Here is a 25,422-nt window from a genome sequence, read left to right on the forward strand (position 1 = left end):
TGTTTTTGGCAGCCACCCGGATGCCTGAAAAATGGCCTGACCCAATTTCAGTTTGGGCGTTGATCCCCAAATTTGGGCCTCAATTGCGCCTATTTTATGGCCGTAACAGGAATGCAACAAGGTCCAATTCTTACCCTCATGTCTTGACGTGACCACACATTTTTAATTTTCAGCAGCAGTCCTTTATGTTTTCATGTTGCGGATTTATTGGGTCTCCTTTCCCAAACCTTTCTGCACCAGGTTAAAGTTGCACAGGGAGCATATGCAAAATATTTCAATGCCACTCCAACAGCACAGGTGCACCCCAGAGTGCGGAGAATGTGGGCTGTTTCCTCCCACTACTACCCCCCACCCCCCCGCCACCCCTTCCCAATTAGGGAATCAGTCCTGTATTTCCTTCTACTCCCTTCCCAGCAACATGCAACCAACAACTCCAGTTCAGGGCTGTGGGGAAATCAGATTTGCTCCCTGCTTCCATGGCAATGGTGGCACACTGGATGATCACAAAGTCAATTTTTACACTTGTGGTGGTTGGTGGAGTGTGTAAGGGAATCAAGGGACTTTGTGATAGGGCGGGAAAGTGGAGTTGAGGCAGAAGATCAACCATGATCTTATTGAATGGCAGAACAGGCTCAAAGGGCCGAATGGCCTACTCCTGCTCCAAATTCTTATGTTCTTACATTAAAGGATATTTGTGCACTTGCAGAAAGTTGGCAATTATGATCTGTCTCTTAGGAAATCACCTCTCTGAAAAGACAATAAAATACTTTCCATAGGTAAATGGTGCAGATGAGTTTTATTATATTTAAAATGGTCGCCACTTAATTAACAACCTAACAACTCCCCTCCGTGTTAATTGGAGCTGCACAACGGGCTGATAGAATAAAAACATCAGTGTAAATTGTGTGGAAGAGCGATGGAGAGGGAGAAACATACGGGAAACATTACTTTAAACAAATGCCTTATACAGTTCATGTATAGGTGACCAAAATGAGAGGATTAGCACCAACACATGATGCAGTTATTAAAAGGTCAACATCTTTCAACAAGACAAATTCACTCATCTGGTTTTTCACCTCTCCCAGGAGATTGCATGGCTCCAGGTGGGTAGGGAGTGTGGTGTTTCATGATGAATAAAGCACCACAACTATCAGGGACAGGTTAGATGGACAGGCTTCCTGTCCATCATTTTTCTGTGTTCGTATGTATGTTTGCACTATACATACACACGCACATATGTATAGAATCTTACAGCACAGAAGGGGGCCATTCAGCCCATCGTCCCTATGCTGGCTCTTTGAAACAGCTATCCAATTAGTCCCATTCCCCTGCTCTTTCCCCATAGCCCTGCACATTTTTCCTATTTAAATATATATCCCAATCATATACACCTATATATATATGTATATGTGTGTGCACGTGTATATATGGCTGTTTTCCTATGATGAAAAGCCCAGAAGTATTGGGAAGCCAGTAAGTATGTAATAGATGTAACCCAGAGGAGTTTTATCAGTGATAAAAGACCTAGAATTTGCTCAGTGGAAAAAATAATGATCAAAAATGACGCAGTATTTAGATTAGAATGACTGGGTCTGGATAACATCAGCAGGGGTGTCTTAACATACAACTCTAATGATACATTCAGTAGATGCAATACTTTATTTGTTTTCATATAATAAACAGGTAACTCTAAAGTCATGCTCACAGGTACATTGCTGATAAAAGGTCAAAAAATGTAAACAATATATTTTGACACCAACGCTTTTCTCTGTGTAGATGCCTAATACATCACAAGTGATGCTGAAATGAGATTGAAGAAAGGGGGCGGAATCCAAGCTGTGAGTAAGTATTCTCAGATGGCATGAAGGCATTTTTTGACTGAATGATTAAGTGCTAAGTAGATTGTGAGAACTGTATTAAAGGAAAACTTTGGTGTAGGAGTAAGCACTAGGATGATAAGTACTTACCACGAGATAAGCTTCAGGTAATTTGTTTTTTTGAGGGGCGATCAATTTGTCTTTTAAATAATCCAATTTACAGAGATCCTTTGTGAACTCAACCATGGCAGCTGCTCGGCAGTGAAATGCAGTGGGGGACGTAAGCCAAGAGAATCACTCAGACACATTCCCTTTCTTAACACTGCTGCCAGTGTGATTGCGCCGCATGTCTTTGTGTTTCCTTTGAACGAATACTTGGTAAGCACAGAAAAATAACAATAAATTAAAGACTCTGGATGGGGTCTGAAAACTAACTAATCGCAGCAGCAACAATGTGCAAGAGCGCAAATTCTCTACAGGATATCCCTTGGAATCTGTCGCCCTAGTGCATCCTCTTCACATTTTAACATCCGAATTGGAGGAGCCTGTAAATGTGAATATTAAAAAAGAACAGTTAAAAAAAAAGTACCTGAGGCCCCTATCGAGTGATAAATACAGTTCAAGCACAGCACTTGCTCTGATGATAAGTTCCTTTTTAATAAACAGCGTATGTGTGCCCCTTAATCAGTAATTAATCAATTTACCCTCAGAGTACTAAATCTTCTTTTTATCTCCCTTCTCAGAATGGCCAGTGTGACCGACCGGCTGTGGCACATTAAGCGGAACATGAAGAGGGAAAAGTGACAGGTCCTAACAGTGAGCATCATTGTTTAACTTCAAGACACAGGGTAAACACAGGCTGCCATACACTTGACTTTTTACTCTTGCCCCTACCCATCGTCTGCAGTGGCTGCACCGTGCGGGCCAGCCCCGTGGCCAACACTCACTCACGTCATGTGCAGAAGCAATGCGAATGGTACTTTCATTGAACCGCAGCAGCTGGCAAGTGGAGTGCAACACATTTCATCGTCCCTGATCTTCAGGCACAGGTTTACTTCCAACACTTATACAAAGAAAAATTGTTTCACCTCTTATCTCAGGCACTGCATCTTTCTCTTTGTTCAGAGCCCTGGGGCTGCCCGTGTAATATAAGCAGATAATTCATGATAAGATTCACGGTATGTAAGAAATGGGGTTGTCAACACCACTTTGTGCCACCTCAGTCCGTGACAGGAGATGAAAACATTTACAAAAAGTAGTAGTATTATTTTGACTAGTAACTTGAACTGTTAACAAATATGATTTTGAAGTGCATGTTTTTTGGAAACCATCCAGTGAGTATGCTGCTTTTATTACCCTCCCTCTTAAAAAAGCACAACAGCTGATCTGAAGATTCACCTCCATATGGGAAACTAGTTTGGCTTAACTGCCTAATGTGATGGAATAGTTTATAGCTTATTGAGTGCTAAGCTCTACATGTGTCCTTCGGTACAAGCATCTCTTTGACGTGTGTTTGTGTGGGTGTGTTTGTGTTTGTGTGTGTGTGTTTGTGAGTGTGTGTGTGTTTGTGTGTGTGGGTGTGTGTTTGTGAGTGGGTGTGTGTTTGTGTCTCTGTGTGCATGTTTGTGGGTGTGTGGTTGTGGGTGTGGGTGTGTGTGTGTAGGTGTGTGCTTGTGGGTGTGTGTTTGTGTGAGTGTGGGTGGGGGGATGCTATGGTCATCACGAAGATGGCTGTCTGTACAAAGAAATTAAACTCTTCTATTTTTCACACCCAGGGAGTAGGGAACGTCACCTGGTGCCAGCATATATGTAAAAAAAAATCTTGAATGCACTGCCCATGATTTTCCATCGAAATTGGTGGACATGCACCCAGCATTTTCTGACATGTGCTGATGGTGGGCAAGTTTCTCTGCCACCATCACTCACTTGTAAAACTCCCCCTTCTCAGTGTTAAGGTAGTGCACTTTAAGGTTACATCTACTCCACTCCAACAGTGTATTTCAACCATTAAACTCAGAAGAGCACACAGTACTGAACAAGGCAACCCTGGAGGGAGGGAGGGATGCTGACCCATGTTGGGGCTGCCCCGATTGCTCGGTCTCTGGCTGCAGACCACCCCGATATGAATGAGGCCCGGCCCTCCAAATGCATCGGGCCTGCTGCCGAGATTACCAGGTGGCCAGCTGCCATCCAAAGTCTACTGGGGAGGAAATTCCACCTGTACGCGTTTGCTGTCACCATAATCGGGAACTCTTGCACAAATGAAACATATTGGCCCAGAAATTCGGGTCTCCACGGGTGAGTACGCACGGGGTACTCACCCGTAGGCCCAATGGAAGTGCCGGTTTCCTGCATGCACTGCGCATGCGCGGGAAACCGGCACTTCCGTTCCCCTGAACGAAGAGGTTCAGAGGTCGAACGCGTGCGCGGGGGAGGCTGCGTGTGCGCATCGAACTTATGTTTTTTTTACAGGTTTCCCCGGGAAGGTAAGTCTGCAGAAGTTAGACATTTAAAAAGCAGGCGTAAGGCCTGCTTTTTACAAGTGGTGAATTAATTAAAATTAAAACATTTTTTTGCACAGGTTTATTATTTTTAAATACTTTAAAGCAAGGTAAGTTTATTTTTAGCCCCGTTAAAAATTTTAAAAAAAAATTCAAAAATTTAAATTATTGTTTAAAATAGTTATTTCATGTAATTTATAGTTTATTTAAAAAATGTGATGTTTTTCAAAAATTTATTTGAAGATTTAGTGATGTTTTGTAAGAAGAAGGGGCCCGTAGTGTTTATAAGTTTGACAGCACTTCCTGTCAGACTTATGAATGGAGCATTCCCTGCTCCAATTGGCTCTCCATGGCCCACGTGATCCCAGGGGACACATCGAACTAACTGCGCCCCTGGGATACGCAAGCACTGCACGCCGGCAGCTGGACCAGGCCCCGGATCGCAATTCCACGGGGCCCAGAGCTCAACGGCCGGCGCGCTAGGTAAGTGCAGGTCGGGGGCTTGCACCTGCGTGAAGCCCCCGACCCGAATTTCTGGGCCATTACCTCCAGTATATAGAGCTGGCAATCAGGGTGAGTAGCACTGAAAGCACACAAAATGGAGATGCACAACCTGTCCAGTGCATTAGCCACTGGACTCGGGGATGAGCATGCAGAGGAGAGCATGCAAAGAGAAGGAGAAGGAATGCAAGGGAGAGAGGTGTAATGGGCAGTGAGAGCAGACAAGGAGAAATGGGGATGCGAAGGAAGCGAGAGGACAATGGTGGATCGCAAATGTAAAGGGAGGAAAAAGTGCAATGGGGACATGGGGAGAGGCAAGCAGTTTACTCACTGGAAGTGTGCTGCTGTGATTTTACAAGATTTTTGAAGATCAGGCCCATTAAGTATCCATAGTGAGCTCCCGGTGCAGATGGTGATGCTGGGAACCCACTGATATCAGGATGTCGGTGGGCAGTGGTAGAAAGGCTGCAGCTGCTGCTTAAAGCAGATGATTAGCGTTTGCTGGCAACAGAGGTAGGAATGGTTGTATCAAAGAGCAAATCTGGATGTTCTTGTACATGAGGTGTAGTAAAGGTGGAGGGCCCTCTTAGGCCTCCCAGGAAACTTTACTCTGTGAACAAATGTGCATGTTGCTTCACAGAGGTGGCAGACAGAGTGAATGCTGTCTCCAACGTACAGAGGACCTGTGAATGGTTTGGGTAAGCTAACCGTAGTAATAAATCTTCCAAGGGAAGGCTCGCCAATATTTCAATATATTAAGTAGATGGGCAAAGTTTGCAGGACGCTAATTATTTCCTCTCACTCAGTTATATCTTGATTGTTGACTGAGCGCTTGGAAAACAGCTTCTTTCAAGCTTCACATGAATATCCATTCAGCAGGAGGGCACACATCAAGCAATTGTTGTGGTTTGAACTTTTAGAAAGGTGCCTCCATAAATCAAGCCAAACTTTACCTAAGGTTTAAGAACATAAGAACATAAGAAATAGGAGCAGGAATAGGCCACTTGGCCCCTCGAGCCTGCTCCGCCATTGAATAAGATCATGGTTGATCTAGGGCACAAAGCCACTTCCCTGCCCGCTCCCCATAACCCTTCACTCCCTTATCTTGCAAACATTTGTCTATTTCCACTTTAAATGTACTTAATGACCCAGCCTCCACAGCTCTCTGAGGCAGAGAATTCCACAAATTTACGACCCTCTGAGAGAAGAATTTCCTCCTCATCTCAGTTCAAAAGGGCAACCCTTTATTCTGAGAGTGTGCCCCCGAGTTCTAGATTTCACCTCTCTGCATCTACCCTGTCGAGCCCCCTCAGTATCTTATATGTTTCGATAAGATTACCTCTCATTCTTCTAAATTCCAATGAGTATAGGCCCAACCTGCTCAACCTTTCCTCATAAGTCAAACCCCTCATCTCTGGAATTAACCTAGTGAATTGTCTCTGAACTGCCTCCAATGCAAGTATATCCTTCCTTAAATCAGGAGACCAAAACTGTATGCAGTGCTCAAGGTGTGGTCTCACCGATACCTTGTACAGTTGTAGCAGGACTTCCCTGCTTTTATACCCCAACCCCCTTGAAATAAAGGCCAACATTCCATTTGCCTTTTTGATTACTTGCTGTACCTGCATGCTAAATTTTTGTGTTTCATGCACACGGACCCCCAGGTCCCTCTGAACTGTAGCATTTTGTAATCTCTCTCCATTTAAATAATAGTTTGCTTTTTTATTTTTCCTGCCAAAGTGGATAACCTCGCACTTTCCGACATTATACTCCATCTGCCAAATGTTTGCCCACTCACCTAGCCTGTCTATATCCCTTTGCAGATTCTTTGAGTCCTCTGCACAACTTGCTTTCCCACCCATCTTTGTATCATCTGCAAACTTGGCTACATTACACTCGATCCCTTCATCCAAGTCATTAATGTAGATTGTAAATAGTTGAGGCCCCAGCACTAATCCTTGTGGTACCCCACTAGTTACTGTTTGCCAACCAGAAAATGACCCATTTATCCCGACTCTCTGCTTTCTGTTAGTTAGCCAATTCTCTATCCATGCTAATATATTACCTCCAACTCCGTGAGCTCTTATCTTATGCAGTAACCTTTTATGTGGCACCTTATCGAATGCCTTCTGGAAATCCAAATACACCACATCCACTGGCTCACCCTTGTCCACCCTACTTGTTACATCCTCAAAGAACTCCAGCAAATTTGGTAAACATGATTTCCCTTTCCTAAAACCATGCTGACTCTGTTTGACTGCAGTATGTTTTTCTAAATGCCCTGCTACTGCTTCCTTAATGAAGGACTCCAACATTTTCCCAACGACAGATGTTAGGCTAACTGGTCTATAGTATCCTGCTTTCTGTCTCCCTCCTTTCTTAAATAGGGGCGTTACATTAGCGGTTTTCCAATCTGCTGGGAAGTCTCCAGAGTCCAGGGAATTTTGGTATATTTCAACCAATGCATCCACTATCTCTGCAGCCACTTCTTTTAAGATCCTGGGATGTAGGCCATCTGGTCCAGGGGACTTGTCATCTTTTAGTCCCATTATTTTACCGAGTACTATTTCCTTAATGATAGTGATTGTCTTTAGTTCCCCACTCCCTTTGGCCCTTTGATTATCCATTATTGGGATGTTGTTAGTGTCTTCTACAGTGAAGACTGATGCAAAAGATTTGTTCAGAGTCTCTGCCATTTCCCCGTTCCCCATTATTAATTCCCCAGTCTCATCCTCTAAGGGACCAATGTTTACTTTAGCTACCCTCTTCCTTTTTATATACCTGTAGAAGCTCTTACTATCTGTTTTAATGTTTCTTGCCAGCTTACTCTCATAATTCATCTTCTCTCTCTTTATTATTTTTTTATTCATCCTTTGCTGGTTTTTAAAAATTTCCCAATCCTCTGGTCTCCCACCAATCTTGGCAACATTGTATGCCTTCGTTTTCAATTTGATACCATCCTTTACTTCCTTAGTTAGCCACAGATGGTACTCCCTTCTCTTAAAATCTTTCTTTCTCACTGGAATATATTTTTGTTGAGAGTTATGAAATATCCCCTTAAATGTCCGCCACTGCATTTCAACTTTCTTACCCTTTAATTTGTTTTTCCAGTCCACTTTAGCCAGTTCTGCCCTCATGCCATTATAATTGCCTTTGTTTAAGATCAGGACACTGGTTTGGGATACAACTTTCTCACCCTCCAACTGAATTTGAAATTCAACCATGCTATGATCACTCTTTCCTAGAGGATCCTTTACTGTGAGATCATTTATTAATACAGTCTCATTACATAGTACCAGATCCAAGATAGCCTGCTCCCTGGTTGGTTCCATTGCAAACTGTTCTAGGAAAACATCCCAGATGCACTCTATGAACTCCTCCTCAAGGTTACCATGGCCAATTTGATTTGTCCAATCAATATGGAGATTAAAATCACCCATGATTATTATCGTACCTTTTTTACAGTCCTCCATTATTTGTTGATTTATACTCTGTCCAGCAGCATTGCTACTGTCCGGGGGCCTGTAGACTACACCCACCAGAGACATTTTTCCCTTATTATTTTTTAATAAGTTTCCCCCTGCCCTAGCCCTGAACTCGCATCTTTCTCTAGTTTCTCTCCTACCTCTCTTCATGCCCTCTCCAAGCTCATGTAGTCCATGAGACCCATTTACTGCTCCCTCGACCCTATTCCCACCAAACTTCTGACCACCCAACTTCCCATCCTGGCACCCAAGTTAGCTGATATTGTTAATGGTTCCTCCCCTCAGGTACTGTCCCACTCTGCTTCAAATCTGCTGTCATTACCCCCCTCCTCAAAAATCCCACCCTTGACCCCACTGTCCTTGCAAATTACCGTGCAAATCTCCAACCTCCCTTTCCTCTCCAAAGTCCATGAACACGTTGTCGCCTCCCAAATCCATGCCCATCTTTCCCACAACTCCATGTTTGAACCCCTCCAGTCAGGTTTTCACCCTTCCCTCAGCATCGAACCGGCCCTTATCAAAGTCATAAATGACATCCTATGTGACTGTGACCATGGTAAACTATCCCTCCTCATCATTTCCTATATTATAACAGTGATTACACTTCAAAAGTACTTCTTTGTCTGTAAAGCGCTTTGGGATGTCCTGAAGTTGTGAAAGGCGCTATATAAATGCAAGGCTATCTTTTTTTTCTTTTTCTCGCTCTATCTGCAGCCTTTAACATGGTTGACCATACCATCCTCCACCAGCTCCTCTCCTCTGTCGTCCAGCTGGGACAGACTGCCCTCACCTGGTTCCATTCCTATCTATCCAGTGAATCACCTGCAATGGTTTCTCTTCCCACTCCCGCACTGTTACCTCTGGAGTCCCCCAGTTTGGCATCTCGGCCCCCTCCAGTTTCTCATCTACATGCTGCCCCTTGGTGACATCATCTGAAAACACAATGTCAGGCTCCACATGTACACTGATGACACCCAGTTCTACCTCATCACCACCCTCCACGGTCTCTGATTTTTAAAAAATATTTGTTCACGGGATGTGGGCATCACTGACAAGGCCAGCATTTATTGCCCATCCCTAATTGCCCTTGAGAAGGTGGTGCTGAGTCACCATCTTGAACCGCTGCAGTCCATGATACTTCTTTGTAGCAGTTTGGTACAACTGAGTGGCTTGCTAGGCCAGACAGCAGCTAAGAGTCAACCACATTGCTGTGGCTCTGGAGTCACATATAGGCCAGACCAGGTAAGAATGGCAGATTTCTTTCCCTAAAGGACATTAGTGAACCAGATGGGTTTTTACGACAATCCAGTAGTTTCATGGTCACCATTACTGACACTAGCATTTTATTCCAAATTTATTTAATTACTGAATTTAAATTCCCCAGCTGCTGTGGTGGAATTTGAACTTGCATCTACCAGATCATTAGTTCAGGTCTCTGGATTACTGGTCCAGTAACATAACCACTATGCTACCGTACCCCGGTACGCTGCTTGCCCAACATCCAGTCCTGGATGAGCAGAAATGTCCTCATCACCAAGACTGCCAACTTCCATTTCCGTAACAACGCCCGTCTTTGCCTCTGCCTCAGCTCATTTGTTACTGAAACCCTCATCCATGCCTTTGTTACCTCTAGACTTGACGATTCCAATGCTCTCCTGACCGGCCTCCCATCTTCCACTCTCCATAAACTTGAACTCATCCAAAACTCACCCATCACCCCAGTGCTCACTGGCCTAAATTGGCTCCCGTTCCGGCAGCACCTCAATTTTAAAATTCTCATACTTGTTTTCAAATCGCTCCATGGCCTCGCCCCTCCCTATCTCTGTAACCTCCTCCAGCCCTACAACCCTCCAAGATCTCTGCGCTCATCCAATGCTAAGAACATAAGAACATAAGAAGTAAGAGGAGTAGGCCATAGGGCCCCTCGAGCCTGCTCCGCCATTCAATAAGATCATGGCTGATCATCGACCTCAACTCCACTTTCCCACCCGATCTCCATATCCCTTGATACCCCTAGAGTCCAAAAATCTATCTATCTCAGCCGTGAATATACTCAAAGACTCAGCATTCACAGCCCTCTGGGGCAGAGAATTCCAAAGATTCACAACTCTGAGTGAAGAAATTCCTCCTCAGCTCAGTTTTAAATGGCCTACCCCTTATCCTGAGCCCCCTAGTTCTAGACACTCCAGCCAGAGGAAAAAGCCTCTCAGCATCTACCCTGTTAATCCCCTTCAGAATCTCGTATGTTTCAATGAGATCACCTCTCATTCTTCTAAACTCCAGAGAGTATAGGCCCATTCTACACAATCTCTCATTATAGGACAGCCCTCTCATCCCAGGAATCAATCTAGTGAACCTTCGTTGCACCGCTTCCAAGGCAAGTATATCCTTCCTTAGATAAGGAGACCAAAACTGTGCACAGTACTCCAGGTGTGGCCTCACCAAGGCCCTGTACAATTGTAGCAAGACTTCCTTACTTTTATACTCCAACCCCCTTGCAATAAAGGCCAACATGCCATTTGCCTTCCTTATTGCTTGCTGTACCTGCATGCTAGCTTTCTGTGTTTCTTGCACGAGGACACCCAAATCTCTCTGTACACCAACATTTGAAAGTTTCTCACCATTTAAAAAATATGCTGTTTTTCTATTCTTCCTACCAAAGTGAATAGCCTCACATTTCCCTACATTATACTCCATCTGCCACCTTACTGCCCACTCACTTAGTCTATCTATATCCTTTTGCAGACACTTTGCCCTCGATTTTAACTGAGCCGTGGAGGCGGGCTTGGAGGCGTGCGGGGGGTTAAAATCGCAAAAACTGGCAGTCGGGACCCCCCCGCCTGGTTCCCGACTCCGAGCCATTTTTACTCAGGCATGTCTGATGGTCCTGAATCCGTCCCGCATCCAACAGGCGGGACTGGTCTTTAAGGCCCTTAATCACCACTAAATGGCCACTATAACGCCATTTTAACAGTCCCTTGCACTTTTAACCCTTTTCCCACGTAAAACACGCCTGGTGGGAATCACGACTGTGAAACCTGGCGGGAGCACTATTGGCTTGCTGACTATCAGCTGCAGGTCAACCATTAAAGAGGAGATTTGATCAGCCATCATTTACAGGTGGCAGGATTTTTTGTCTCAGGCCTGGGGCAACTTTTACCAGGCTTAACCACACCTGTGGAAGGTTGGAGCCTCACACACATCTCCAGTGTGAACTCCTGGGAAACCCCTCTCGCCACCTTCACTCAGCGCTTCCTCAACGGAGGCCTATGCCAGAAGCATGGGAGCCATTTTTTTCCTTCCCTTCTGGGCATTAGAGGAGCTCGAGCACCAGGCGCGGCAGCAGCAGAACCAGGAACAACAGCAGCACCAGCAACAGCAACAGCAGCAGGAGCGACAGGCTGCTGTTCACCCACCTGAGGCAGCACTGGCCAGAAGGGGCCAGCGACTCGAAGCCCGTCGGCGCAGGAGATACCCCCTAAACAGGGTCTACAGACACAGGGTCAGCTACCTCAACATGACTGAGCAGCAGTGCCAAAGGCAGCTCCGACTTTCGCGAGAGGTAGTGACTGACATCTGCGCAGTGCCACAGCAAGACCTGCTGCCCAGAGGACCAGGTGGACACTCCTTACCAGTGGCCATCAAAGTCACCACAGCACTCAACTTTTTTGCCTCAGGCTCATTCCAGGGATCATCTGCAGACATCAGCGGCATTTCCCAGGCGGCCGCACACACTTGCATCACGCAGGTAACCAATGCCCTCTTTGCCCTCGCGCACAATCACATCCATTTCACCAGGGATCGCGCGAGTGTGACAGCGCGAGCGGTTGGATTAGCTCATCTGGCAGACTTTCCAAGGGTGCAGGGCATCGTTGACTGCACACATGTGGCCCTTAGGGCACCCCATCACAATCCAGGTATTTTTGTCAACTGCAAGGGCTTCCACTCCCTCAACGTGCAGCTGGTGTGTGACCACAAGAAGGAGATTTTGCATGTTTGTGCCATGTACCCTGGCAGTTGCCATGACTCCTTCATACTGTGCCAGTCTAGTGTGCCTCCGTTATTCAGGCCACCAGACCAACTTCACGGATGGCTACTTGGAGACAAGGGCTATCCCCTGAGGACTTGGCTAATGACGCCGTTGAGGAGGCCAGCCAACGAAGCTGAGGAGTGCTACAACTCCAGCCACATTTCCACCAGATCCATTATCGAGCAAACCATCGGTTTGCTGAAGATGCGCTTCAGATGCCTGGATAGATCAGGTGGAGCCCTACAGTACTCAGCAGCCAGGGTCTCCAGAATTGTCGTGGTTTGCTGTGTACTTCACAACATGGCACAGCATCGTGGCTTGCAGATTCCTGAGGACCAAGTGGCTCCTCACATACCCTCCTCAGATGATGATGATGATGATGATGATGATGATGATGAGGAGGAGGAGGGGAAAACAACCATCTTGCAGAGGACCAACAACCAGCGGCAGCATTACGCCAGAACATTGCTGCCCGGGATGCAAGGAACGCACTCATCCTAGCCAGATTTGCTTAGCCTAGTCAATCAAGTACTTTTGCCTCGCAGCTTCTTACCTGAGCATCGACAATGGCCAAGACACTGTGGATTCCTAGCTATTTGTCCAGCATACTGACAATTGCAAGTAATCCTAAGCCCTCAATGTGAAAGTCCCATTCGCGAAATGACACACACCACAAATACAACAGTAGCCATCAGACTTTTTATTGACAGAATTCATCTGATGGCTTTTTTTAACAATACATAAAATTTCACCCAAGTGACTACCCCTGTGACTACTTGTGCTTTATTTTCCTCTTACGCGTGCTCCTATGTCGTGGTTCCCCTGTGGCTTCAGCAGATGTGTAGGCCCCTTGCTCACTTTCCTGCTGCTCCTGTCTTGACACCTTTGGTGGGCATCCTCTGGGGTGGCGAGCCTGTGAGGGCTCGTCAACAGTCTGCTGCTCCTGCGGCTGTGCAGGGGTTGAGACGTCTATCTCACTTGGGTGTGGACTCCGGTGGGGCTCTGACCGAGGGCTCTGCAGTGGCATGGAAGTGTGAGCGCCTGGAGAGGAACCCCCACTTCCTTGAGGTCTGCCACCAACCTCCCTCTCATGGGTCAGCTCCCCCTCCGCACCTGCAAGTGGCTGGAGAGTACCTTGCTGCCCATCAGGGGGGCCATGGGGACCCGTATCTGCAATGGCAGTCCTACTCAGAAGGACTTCCATGAAGGTCTGGTTTCTATGTTCAATAGATGCCCATTGTTCCTCAAGAGATGTCATTCTATTCTGAACACTCACCATGTTTTCCATACCCTGGCGACTAACCTCCTCCATGGCCGTAGCCCTCCTCTCCTCTACCGTAGCCAGCCTTACCATGGAGGCAGCAATCATTTCCACGTAGGTAACCATCCTTTCCGTGTTGATGCGTTCATGCGCCAATGACTCCACAAAGGCTCTGCTCATGTTCGCTATGGACTCCTGCATTCGCTCCACACTCGCAGCGACCCTCGAGACAAAACCTGCCAGAGACTCCTGCATCTGTGCATGGAGTTCCATCACCTCTGATCTTATGGATGGACCCAGAGGCAGAGGGTCGTCATGCAGCTGAGCCGAGCTGGCAGAGTCCTGCGCCCTCCGACGGAGACTCTCCACTGCTGTCCCTGTCTGCACAATCTGCTGATGCTCACGTGAGCTGTGATACACCAGGTGACAACACTACTCTATGTCCTGAAGGTTCCACCGAGGTGTGAGTGTCTGCGCTGGTGCTGGGTGCGCTTATTTCTGCTGACGCTGCGCCCTCAGAGGTTGCAGATTCCTCTGAGGAGCCTGGAAGCTCAGGCTCTTCCTCCTGGACAGTGGGGATGGGGGCTCTCGATGGTCCTGTGGTGGAGTCAAGGAAAGAGTTAGAGATGTGAGGTCAAGGTTACATGCACATTGCATATTGCAGATGATCATAAGTCCATCTGTTATAGCTTCAGAATCATTATTAGCGACTCATGCAATGTCAATGAGAGAGATGGAAAACTATTCTGTCACCAGCTTGCTGTGATGTACCCGTTTGTCTGTCCCCAACGTGCGCATCTTTTTCAACCCCGACAATTTCCAGGACCGCCTCCTCCCAGGGGGTGAGCTGGGCTACTGATGGTGGCTCTCCTCCTGTCCTCGCTCTTTCCCTTTTATTGTGAGCTCTCTTTTCCTGCAATGAGGGAGACAAGTGGAGGTTGAGTGAGAATGAACGAGTGAGTGTAGAGATTGCATAGCATAGATACTTAGGAGACAAAGATGGAGTGAGGTTGCAAGACCAAGGGCCCTCCCTGTGTGTTGTCAGTTGTGTTCAAAGCATCAGAGTGATAGGGAGTGTGAGGGCTGCATGGTGGAATAGTTAGGTGAATGTGAGCATAGAGAGAGAGGGAATGGGTATGGGTGCATGGATGTGAGTGTCAAGTGGGATGTGGAGGAAGAGATTGTTAAAGCTGAGTGCTGGTGAGGAAAGGCAATGGGGATCAGATTGAGGGTGATGGGAACTTCATACTTACTTTTCCAGTGCGTTGAAGGTCATGAAATCTTTTCCTGCACTGTATCCAGGTTCTGCGGGTGACTCCCAAGGAGTTGACCTCCTCAGCCACCTGCATCCACACAGCCTTGGTCTGACTGGGAGGCCTCTTCCTCCCTGATGAAGGGAACAGGACCTCCCTGTGGGCCCTAGCCCCATCCACCAATGCTTGTCGTGCTGCCTCGTCAAACTTAGGAGCTGCTCTTGGCCTCCCGCTGACCATTGTTCCTGTAGTTTCCTGTGCCATCAAATGGAGAAAGCTTGGCAGTCTGCAGAGGAAGCAAGGCTTGCTGTGGACCTTAAATGCAGCAGCAATGATGACGTCATCGGAGGGGACTTTCAGTCATGAGAAACCCATTTGCAAAGGCTTCCCACACGTTGGAAATCAATTGGCCAATTGAGTTAAAATTGCATCAATCTCCCACATCCATTTAGATTCGTGTGAGAAACACGAAATTCAGGGAACCCGCCAATAGCCCGCAGCTGAGTTAAAATCGAGGCCTTTGTGTTCTCCTCACAGCTTACTGTCCCACCTAGCTTTGTATCATCAGCAAATTCTGGCCTCTTGTCCATCCCCAATTTTCATTGCTCCCCCATTGCCGGCCGTGACTTCAGCTGCCCAGGCCCTAAGTTCTGGAATTCACTCCTTAAGCCTCTCTGTCTCTCTATCTTTCTCTTCTCCTTTAAGACGTTCCTTAAAACCTACCTATTTGACCAAGTTTTTGTCCTAATATCTCCTTATGTGGCTCGGTGTCAAACTTTGTTTGATAACGCTCCTGTGAAGCGCCTTGGAATGTTTTACTATGTTAAAAGTGCTATACAAATGCAAGCTGCTGTTGTTGTTATTGATAGAGTGAATAGGGAAAAATATTCAGCTACTCACACACAAGCTGGGCTGCAAAGTGTCAATTGTCCTTGTGCTCTTCCGCATCTCAGCACTATTTCTCTCTTTTTGTGGGACAAAGCCACTCATAACAGGAGTTCTGAACTGGATGAGGGCCCCCTAATTTTGGACCCTCATTCTTTATGAACAGGCTCTGCTTGACATGGGGACCGCCAAGAGCATAAAGGGAGTGCTCAGAGGTGAAGGGCGAGTACCATCCTTTTCTTGTTATTCCTCACTCACTCACACACACACATTGCAGCAAAATACCGAAACACACAATTAGCTAAATAAGTTCTGCTTCGGGAGATGGTTTTCAGGCATCATTATTGCGTATTCTTCTTCTGCTTCTGTAGATGACCCTAAAGAAGAATCCACAGCCTTGAGTGGCAGGCCTGAAGCCAGTATCTTAAGCACTCAGAGCCACTCACTCAAACACCAGCACCCATAGGCAGTTTGAGCTGGGTTCACCAAAAAAAGCACAGAGCATCATTCAACACAGACAGAAGAGGAGTAGGAATCTCCTTTCTGGAAGACCAGCTCCTGTCCACCCTCAGGTGCAGAGCCCTGGGATTGAGACTACATTTAAATGAAGGTTGCTATCTGAGCAGCAACTTTTTCTGTAATTATTGGACAGCATGCAATACACCTTGCAAGATCTGACGTCAATATGGAGGAATCCACTAGCTGCATTACAAAGTTGTTTTGGAGCTTTTCAGTACTGCAGTTCGCCATGAAAATACCAGGGACATCTTCCCCAGTGACAAAAATCCTTTGCACAATGGTATAATCCCTCCTGAATGTTCATACCGTCACTGTCAAGGCCTCTAGTTCCAACCTTTGGCTTCAACATGCTGGAGTTGGATGAAGTGAGATGTTACACAAGGCTTGTCTGCCCTCATTGCTGCTGAGATCTGCTCCCATGCATGCTGAGGGAGTGATCAACAGCAGGGGCCTGACTAGATAAACCCGATGAGGCTGTTGCCTCTGAATGTGATGTAGCATCAGACCGTTCCAGCCATCCTTCTCGAATGACAGTAGGTGTGCCTGATAAACCAAGCAGCCGCCACAGTAGCAGACATGTCATAAACAGTGCAGGGCCAACTGATGACCTAGCACAAGGAGCTGGAGGACCACCTTGAGCCCATTGAGACCCAGCCGCTAGCCACTGCACTTACTCCTGCCATTGGCGAAGCACCAAGAAGGAGCATGAGGTCAGGTTGCTATTCTTGTGCTGTTATAGAATGAAGAATTAGCAGATGAAGTGAATGGGGTCCATGTTAGTTGAATTAGTACAGAGGCTAATGTTGGCAACAGTGTTTTTGGCCACTTCAAGGTGCAGATGTGAAGAGGAGTATTCATACATGAGGTGAAGGTTTCTTCTTTCAATGCCTGTACAGATGGTTCAGCGGTAATCACTTCTGGTGCTTTGTCTTCATCTTGCTCAGCTCCTAGCTCTGGATGGGTGTCTTCCTCCTTCACTTGCACCATAGTTGTGCCTTTTTGGATAGCAAAGTTGTGCAGCACACAGCACTCTATAATAATCTTTGTAGATTGTGTCGAAGGATCATCCAATCAGTCCAGGTATCTGAAGTGTTGATTCAAGATGCCTATAGTGTGTTTGACTTTGATCCTGGTGGCTGCAGGAGCCTCATTGTATCTGCACGTTTCTGCTGTTCATGGATGTCTGAAGTGTCATGAACCAGGGCTGAAAAGAGTAGCCTAGGGAATAAATTTCCCCCCAAAAATTCATGATGTGGGAGAAGTCTACCTGTGATGGAAAGTAATCTGAGTTGTAAACGATTCAGGCTGTTGCAGAGCTAGCCAAGGTATTTATGTACTGCGAATGCATAGCAGGAATTTGGTTTGTATGCCCTATGATTTTCCATCCATGGAAGAAGAAGTACATAAATATCTGGTGAAGAATGAGACTGAGGATTGTAAGAGTGTGTATAGGCTGAGTATCCATGGCCTGATCCTGTTCCCTGTTTCATATTCCACTCCCCATATCCATTCAGGACACCTGTTATTTGCTATGGAAAGGGTGGAACCAGTATTATTCTGGTACACTAGCATCATATTGTTCAGGTTTTGGGGATGCCCGGCCTTGACGCCATGATACTCTAACCACCACCTCGGCAAGGTATAAAAGTAACATTTTATTAAATACTGTTTAAAATTTTTTTTAAATAGTGACAGACTCAAACCCTAATGGACACAGGACTCTCAATGGCTTTTGCACCATGTTCCATTATTGACTTTGTTCTCTCTGCATAACTGAAGAAGAATGGGCACCGTTACATTTCTTGTGATCTGTGGGGTCAGTTCTCTCCCACCTGGGATGAAGAGGCAATTTTGATGCGGCATGGCAAAGGTGAGGCAGGATGCAGACTAAATAATGTGATCAGTATTCATTCAGGGGTGGGAAACTGTCTTATGTACTTAGGTCATTTTGTAGGACCATGTCAAGCTGAACCATACTTTGCAACATTGCTGAAGCTATAAGGCGCATAAATAAAACTTAGCCAGAATTTCTCCCCTAAACAACTATGGATTATTTATCACTAAACGTGTGGTAGTGATGTCATGATAATTAATCCTCTTGTGTTTACATCATCATCTATGAAGAATGTAGAGCACATTACACCCATTCCTGGCATAACAATTGACTAAAATTGCAATATAACCTCCCACATTCAATTGAAACAGTGTACAAAGTGAAATAACAGATACATGGGAGTGATTTCAAGGCTGTAATCTAATCTCAGGGACTATGATGACAATTATAAACCCACAGTTCACTCACATGGATTCTAATGGATTCTAATACCATCCAAACCTTCAATTAAATTACAGTTTTTGTAAACAATCCCAGGTATCCATTATTCTCTGTGATTCTTGGCACCAGGAAGAGAAAAGCATACCCCTGAATAAGTGCTTGAGTCGGCATTCAGCTTCGACTCAAGATGCATGTATGTATGTGGCTAGACAAGAACAAATTCTCAAACTCTTAACAAAAAAGCATTGCAGTTGCTCATTTGTAGTGGACAAGAACTTGGCCACACGATTGAAGACATGAAATGGCAGAGGACCTCTTGTAAATGAATACCATATGCCACAATATAACAATCCAAGTCTAATTTAGCAAACTATCGGTTAAGCTATGAATTGTGCAAAATAGCCGATGTAAACTTGTATTTCATTTCGAGTCCTTTTTTTTAATGACAGCAGAGGTATACTCATAACCTTAGCAACTAATCACATTTAGCATTAGAAGATGTCAATAGAGTATGCACTAACCTTGACCATATAAGGGGAGATAATCTAGTACCAGCACACACTGGGAGATTCCTAGGAGCACACTCAATGTATGGGTTGCTGGAAAATTGAAAGGAATGCAGCCACTCACAAATAAGTAGCCACATATAGGATAATAAAAAATATTTGAATTCTGCTGAAGATTGAAAATTGAATTTTTAATACCTGTCTTTTTTTCAAAGCCTGTTGTGGGGGAGAGAGAATTGGCAGGCAAATAGCAAGGAAAGGCAAACCTAATGTGAAGGTACACAATGTGGTCTGTGGCAAGTAATGAAACAATGCTGCTCTCAGCATGCTATTCGATGGCTGGTGAAGTGGAGGGGCTGCTGTATGAAGTGCGAGTGCTGAGATTTTGTCCTATTTAGCACTCCTGGCAGCCTAGAAACAAGATGGCATGCAGCATGCCTCACAGGAGATGACAGCCAGACTTCATGCTGCTTGGTAAAACTGCTGGTAATTGGTAATTGCCACTAGGAAGCAGGGAAGTTGATTTCTCCTGCAGCTGAATAAAGGGACATACGTATGAATGGAGCCGTTGGGAAAGAGCAACAATGACTGAGTAAGGGGTTGCATTGGTAGAGGGGGCAAATCAGCTTCAGGAGTCTGCTTCAGGCTTTCTGATTCATCCATTGATATGTCACTGGCAGAAGTAGAGCTAAAATGGACAGACTCAGTTGGAGACTGAGAACAGCAAGCCACAAAAGAGGCTAGTGCAAACATTGTGGAGGGAGATTACTGGGGCAGTCAGTGCAGCCTCCACGACCCTAAGAACTGCTACACAGTGCAGCAAGAGGCATCTGACGCCATCCCTTCTCCCAATCTCACCCCCTGCTGCGTTTTCACTATCCCCTCTGACCTTCCCCTCTCTGACCCTGAATGATCAGTCCTCAGCAAAGGCCTGAGCTTCATCCCCTTACGCCCCCACCTCAATGAATTTCGAGCGCGGCATGATGCTGAGCTCTTTTTCCGCTGCCTTCGTCTCCATGCCCACTTCTTTGGCCAAGAGTCTTCCCCCCGCACGGCTGACCCTTTCTCCCGCTTTCAGAATTCTCGTTCCACCTGGACCCCTCCCTCTGGCCTCTTACCCTCTCTAGATCTTTTCATTGCTAACTGCCGGCGTGACATCGGCCATCTCCATTTCTCTGCTCCCCTCACTCACTCCAACCTACCTCCATCTGAACTTGCAGCACTCCATTCTCTCAGATCCAACCCCGACATTGTCATTAAACCTGCTGACAAGGGTGATGCTGTTGTTGTTTGGCGTACTGACCTCTACCTAGCGGAAGCTGAACGCTAATTCTCCGACACCTCCTCCTACCTCCGCCTGCACCATGACCCCACCACCGAACATCAAGCCACCATTTCCAAGACTGTCACTGACCTCATCTCCTCTGGAGACCTTCCCCCCACAGCCACCAACCTCATAGTTCCCCAACTCCACAGTCCGCTTCTATCTCCTTCCCAAGAGCCACAAACAGGACTGCCCTGGTAGACCCATCGTTTCAGCCTGTTCTTGCCCTATGGAACTTATCTCTTCCTATCTTGACTCTTTTTTCTCCCCTTGTCCAGTCTCTTCCCACCTACATCCGCGACTCTTCTGATGCCCTCCGCCACTTTAACAGTTTCTGGTTTCCTGGCCCCAACTGCCTCCTTTTCACTATGGACGTACAATCCCTCTACACCTCCATCCCCCACCAGGATGGCCTGAGGGCGCTCTGCTTCTTCCTTGAACAAAGGCCCAACCAGTCCCCATCCACCACCACCCTCCTCCACTTGGCTGAACTTGTTCTCACATTGAACAACTTTTCCTTTGACTCCACTCACTTCCTCCAAATCAAAGGTGTTGCTATGGGAACCCGCATGGGTCCTAGCTATGCCTGCCTTTTCGTGGGATATGAGGAACACTCTTTGTTCCAGTCCTACTCAGGTCCCCTCCCTCACCTCTTTTTCCGGTACATTGATGAATGTATCTGCCGTTTCCTGCACTCGCTCTGAACTAGATAATTTCATTCACTTTGCTTCCAATTTCCACCCTTCCCTCACTTTCACATGGTCCATCTCTGCTCTTCCCTTCCCTTCCTCGACTTCTCTGTCTCCATCTCTGGGGATAGGTTATTGACAAACATTCACTACAAGCCCACTGACTCCCACAGCTACCTGGACTACACTTCCTCCCACCCTGCCTCCTGTAAGGACTCTATTCCTTTCTCCCAGTTTCTCCATCTCCACCGCATCTGCTCTGACGATGCCACCTTCCATACCATTGCTTCTGACATTGTTAGATCCGTGATTCTGAGAGTATGATGTTTTTCAATAACCACACGGATGCTGTAACTTAACAATCAACAGGTATTTACTGGAGTAGGGTAGTTTCAAGACTGGGGTACAGAGGCATGCTCAAGGCTTATATACAGGTGTGGTCATTGCCGGTACTACAGTATACAGGAGCTGTAAAAGTAGTTCTCTCTTAAAGGTACATACACTACAGACATGTCTTCCTTTTTCCTCAACCGAAGATTCTCCTCTACAGTGGTTGACACAGCCCTTGACCGTGTCCGTTCTACCTCCCGCACTTCTGCCCTCACCCCTGCCCCTCCCTCCTGGAACCACGACAGAGTTCCCCTTGTCCTCGCCTTTCACCCCACCAGCTTCCACATTCAACGTATCATCCTCCGCCATTTCCGCCACCTCCAGCCTGATCCCACAACCAAACGCATCTTCCCCTCACCGCCCCTTTCAGCATTCCGTAGGGACCGCTCCCTCCGCGACAGCCTAGCCCACTCCTCTATCACCCCCAACACCACTTCCCCTTCGCCTGACACCTTCCCGTACAAGCACAGGAGATGCAACACATGCCCTTATACCTTCCCCCTTCCCACTGTTCAGGGCCCCAAACACCCCTTCCAGGTGAAACAGTGCTTTACTTGTACTTCTTGCAATCTAGTATACTGTATTCGCTGCTCACGATGTGGTCTCCTCTACATTGGGGAGACCAAAAGCAGATTGGGTGACCGCTTTGCAGAAGACCTCCATTCAGTCTGTACGGGGGACCCCGAACTTCCGGTCGCCTGTCACTTTAATTCACCGCTCCACTCCCACTCAGACCTCACCATCCTCGGCCTCTTGCATTGTTCCACTGAAGCTCAGCGTAAGCTCGAGGAACAGCACCTCATCTTTCAATTAGGAACTTTACAGCCTTCTGGACTCAACACAGAGTTCAACAATTTCAGATCATAACCTCGGCCCCTATCATATATATATATTTTTTTTATCCACGCTTTTTGTCTGTGTCTTTTTTTCTTCACCCCCACATGGCAGCTGTCTTTCACTCTGTCAGCGCAATTTACACTTCATCTCGAGCCATCCTTTGTTTCTTAACCTGTCCCATTACCATCTCCTTTTGCCTTGAATATCTCTCAATGTCTCTTAATCTCTCCTGCCTTCAAGATATCCCGACCTTCCCTTTTGTTCCTTCATCCCCTCCCCCTTTCCCAGCCTCTACGCTTGCTTAAAAATCTGTTCCATTTCCTGCTTTTTTCCAGTTCTGACGAAAGGTCATCGACCTGAAACGTTAACTCTGTTTCTCTCTTCACAGATGCTGCCTGACCTGCTGAGTTTCTCCAGGATTTTCTGTTTTTATTTCAGATTTCCAGCATCTGCAGTATTTTCTTTTTGATTATCTGCAGTACTCACTAATGCACAAAATGCAGCTGGCTGGTAAATTGCATTCAGAATTAAGACAGAAAACATGCCTAAGGCCTACTTGTCACGTGCAGCTAATCCGGGCTTGCACAACTTACTGTTTACTGATCAAAATGCCTTCACTGTAGGGTAAATTATATCAATTTGTGCTCCCAGACTGGAGTTTAATCTACCTGGAGCATGTAATGGAAATTTGGACATTGACATCCCTGAGCCCCACAGGAGTTTCTGTCCATTTGGACAGCCATTTATAAAATTCCCCCAAAATTGACAATTCAAATAGAAAATTCTTACGTTAACAAGATGGTGGGATAATAAAAGTTGTTCTATAAAAATGTTCATGTTATATAAAGGATAGTCAGGATTACTTTTGGAGGCTGCTATAAAGTTTTAAAAATTGTGAAAATTTAAATACATTTCCTCCTAATTCTCAACTTTTTTGCAAAATTCCACAGAACCTTTGTAGACGTGACCTCTGAAACTGATGACAGCACTAACGTTCGCCTGTCACCTTTTCTTCTGAAAAATTACCTCAGAACTTGGAAGATTGCGTGAGAGCTGTGCTTCATCAAGAGGGTTAATGCATGGAATTCTTCTCGACTGCTTTGAAACACAGCCTATGTCGGATAAAATGATGGCTCGAGTGATATGGGAATTCTGATGCTGCAAAGGACAGTGAGTAGGCGTGATTCTCCAGCTAGTAAACGGATACTGTGGCCTTGATGAAGTGGACGCTGCTTAGAAAATATTAGTAGCGTGTGGAAAGAAAAAACCCGGAGAACTGAGCATGAACCTAATTGTTTTTTGTAACATTTTACTGCTCCTGTTCCGGGTTCCATGTGACTAGTAGAGAGAATTACTCATATTCTAAGCATTGGGACTGGAATATATTGAAATGGGAGAATTCACAATGCATATTATTTTACTCTCCAGCTCAATGAAAGTATGTCTTGAGAAAATGCAGCATTTCCATTCATTCCCTTAGGCCCTTTCTCATTGAAAACACCCATATGTTAGTCTTGGCTCAGTGGTATCACTCTCACCTCTGAGTCAGAAGGTTGTAGGTTTTAAGCCCCAGTCAAGAGACTCAAGCTAATAATCTAGGCTGACTTTTCAGTGCTGCCCTCTTGGAGGTTCCGTCTTTCGGCTGAGAAATTAAACGGAGACGCTGACTGCCCTCTCAGGTGGAGGTAAAAGATTCCATGGTATTGTATGAATAAGAGCAGGGGAGTTCTCGCAATATCCCTCAGCCAAAGCACAGATTGTCTGGTTATTTAGCTCACTGCTTTCACAGACCTTGTGTGTGTGCAAATTGGCTGCTGTGTTTGCCTGCATTATTACAGTGACTCCACTTCAAAAGTGTTTCATTGGTTGTGAAGCGCTTTGTCCTCAGGATGTCCTCAGGCCATGAAAGGCACGACATTCCCCACCGCTTATAGTGGGCGCATTCATGCAAAGGCTATTTGCCCAATGGCCGGTGACTCCACCACACTCCCGAATAATTTCCATTAGGGGGCATGTCACTGAAACTAACATCAAAACATCTGCAGATAAGCAGCAAGTATCCCGAATGAGGCATCAAGTTTAGAGCCAACATAAATAAATGTAGCTATACCCAGCACACTTAAGACATTAAATAATGAATGGCTGCTAAATATATGTTAAATTTAGAGCATATCTCAATCTCCAACAAATACATTGAGCCACCAAAATTAAAAATAAGATATAAGGTACTGTTTATGAAAGTGGTGTTGGCATTCCTTTATAATATTCAGGATCGCTTAATCTCTGCACAAACTATACACCAATGGTATAATTATTAAACCGGGTTACATGTCTTTCTATGTATTTCCCTAGTTTTTTTCGTAACAAATTACTGTATAGCGAAACAGAAGTTACTATTTACTGCATTTTCTTCTTCAAGTTGATCATCTCCATGGTTTGTACAGCGTTAAAATGGTGGAGCTGCCTTCAGGGTTCTTTGCTACAGGATGTGATTAGCAACAATTCTTTTAAGAGCCACCCACAGCCTTAATGACATCTAGGCCTCAATATTAAACCCCACCACATGACGGGCGGGAGAGGATTGGCTGGGGCTTAAAAAGTGAAATTCCCAGAACCCGACCACAACCCGCCACGGCCGATATTCTCCTGCCATATTTAAATCAGGCTGCTCTACAGTGCAATTGGGAGCATGATTTGAAATTAACTGAGGGTGAATGGGTTTCCTGGGAGTCGGGAAACCCGACAGCAAAACGGAGACGGGAGCTGCCAGCTCCCCCAAGGTAATTGGCTGTTTCAGCACTCCTTGTGGGCCGGGAGGAGCAGGAATGCTGCCCCCCGCGTGGCTCAAGGAAGCCTTCGCCCTTCCCCCATCCTCGATCTCCAGCCTCCCACTTCAACCCCCGATCGCAGGCCTCCACCACCGCCCCCTACACGATTGACGATCTTTCCCACCTCCTGATTGCCGACCGGAGCATCCTCCCACCCCTCCCGATTGCCGCTCTTATCCACCTCATTCCGATATTCGGATGGCTGGGGACCGTCTCCAAGGGTCCCTGGCTGCGGTGTTCCTCATGCCGCTGGTGTTCCCTCCCGCCTGCCAACCAGGCTGTCCATCTGGCCGGCTCCCGGGCAGCCGGCAGAGCTACAAG

The 25,422-nt window shown here is 46.2% G+C and overlaps 1 long non-coding RNA gene across 1 annotated transcript; it reads left to right on the forward strand.

The window, feature by feature from the left end:
• The first annotated feature begins 599 nt into the window (after positions 1–599).
• Positions 600–24,847, forward strand: LOC147112917 (uncharacterized). The gene is made up of 3 exons (XR_015079595.1): positions 600–1,842; positions 2,561–2,633; positions 23,224–24,847. It is a non-coding gene; the product is annotated as an uncharacterized LOC147112917 (long non-coding RNA).
• The last annotated feature ends 575 nt before the right edge of the window (positions 24,848–25,422 follow it).

This window comes from Somniosus microcephalus, chromosome 9 (assembly GCF_052327205.1).
Source record: "Somniosus microcephalus isolate GS21.2 chromosome 9, FLI_Smic_1.0, whole genome shotgun sequence".
NCBI lineage: Eukaryota > Metazoa > Chordata > Chondrichthyes > Squaliformes > Somniosidae > Somniosus > Somniosus microcephalus.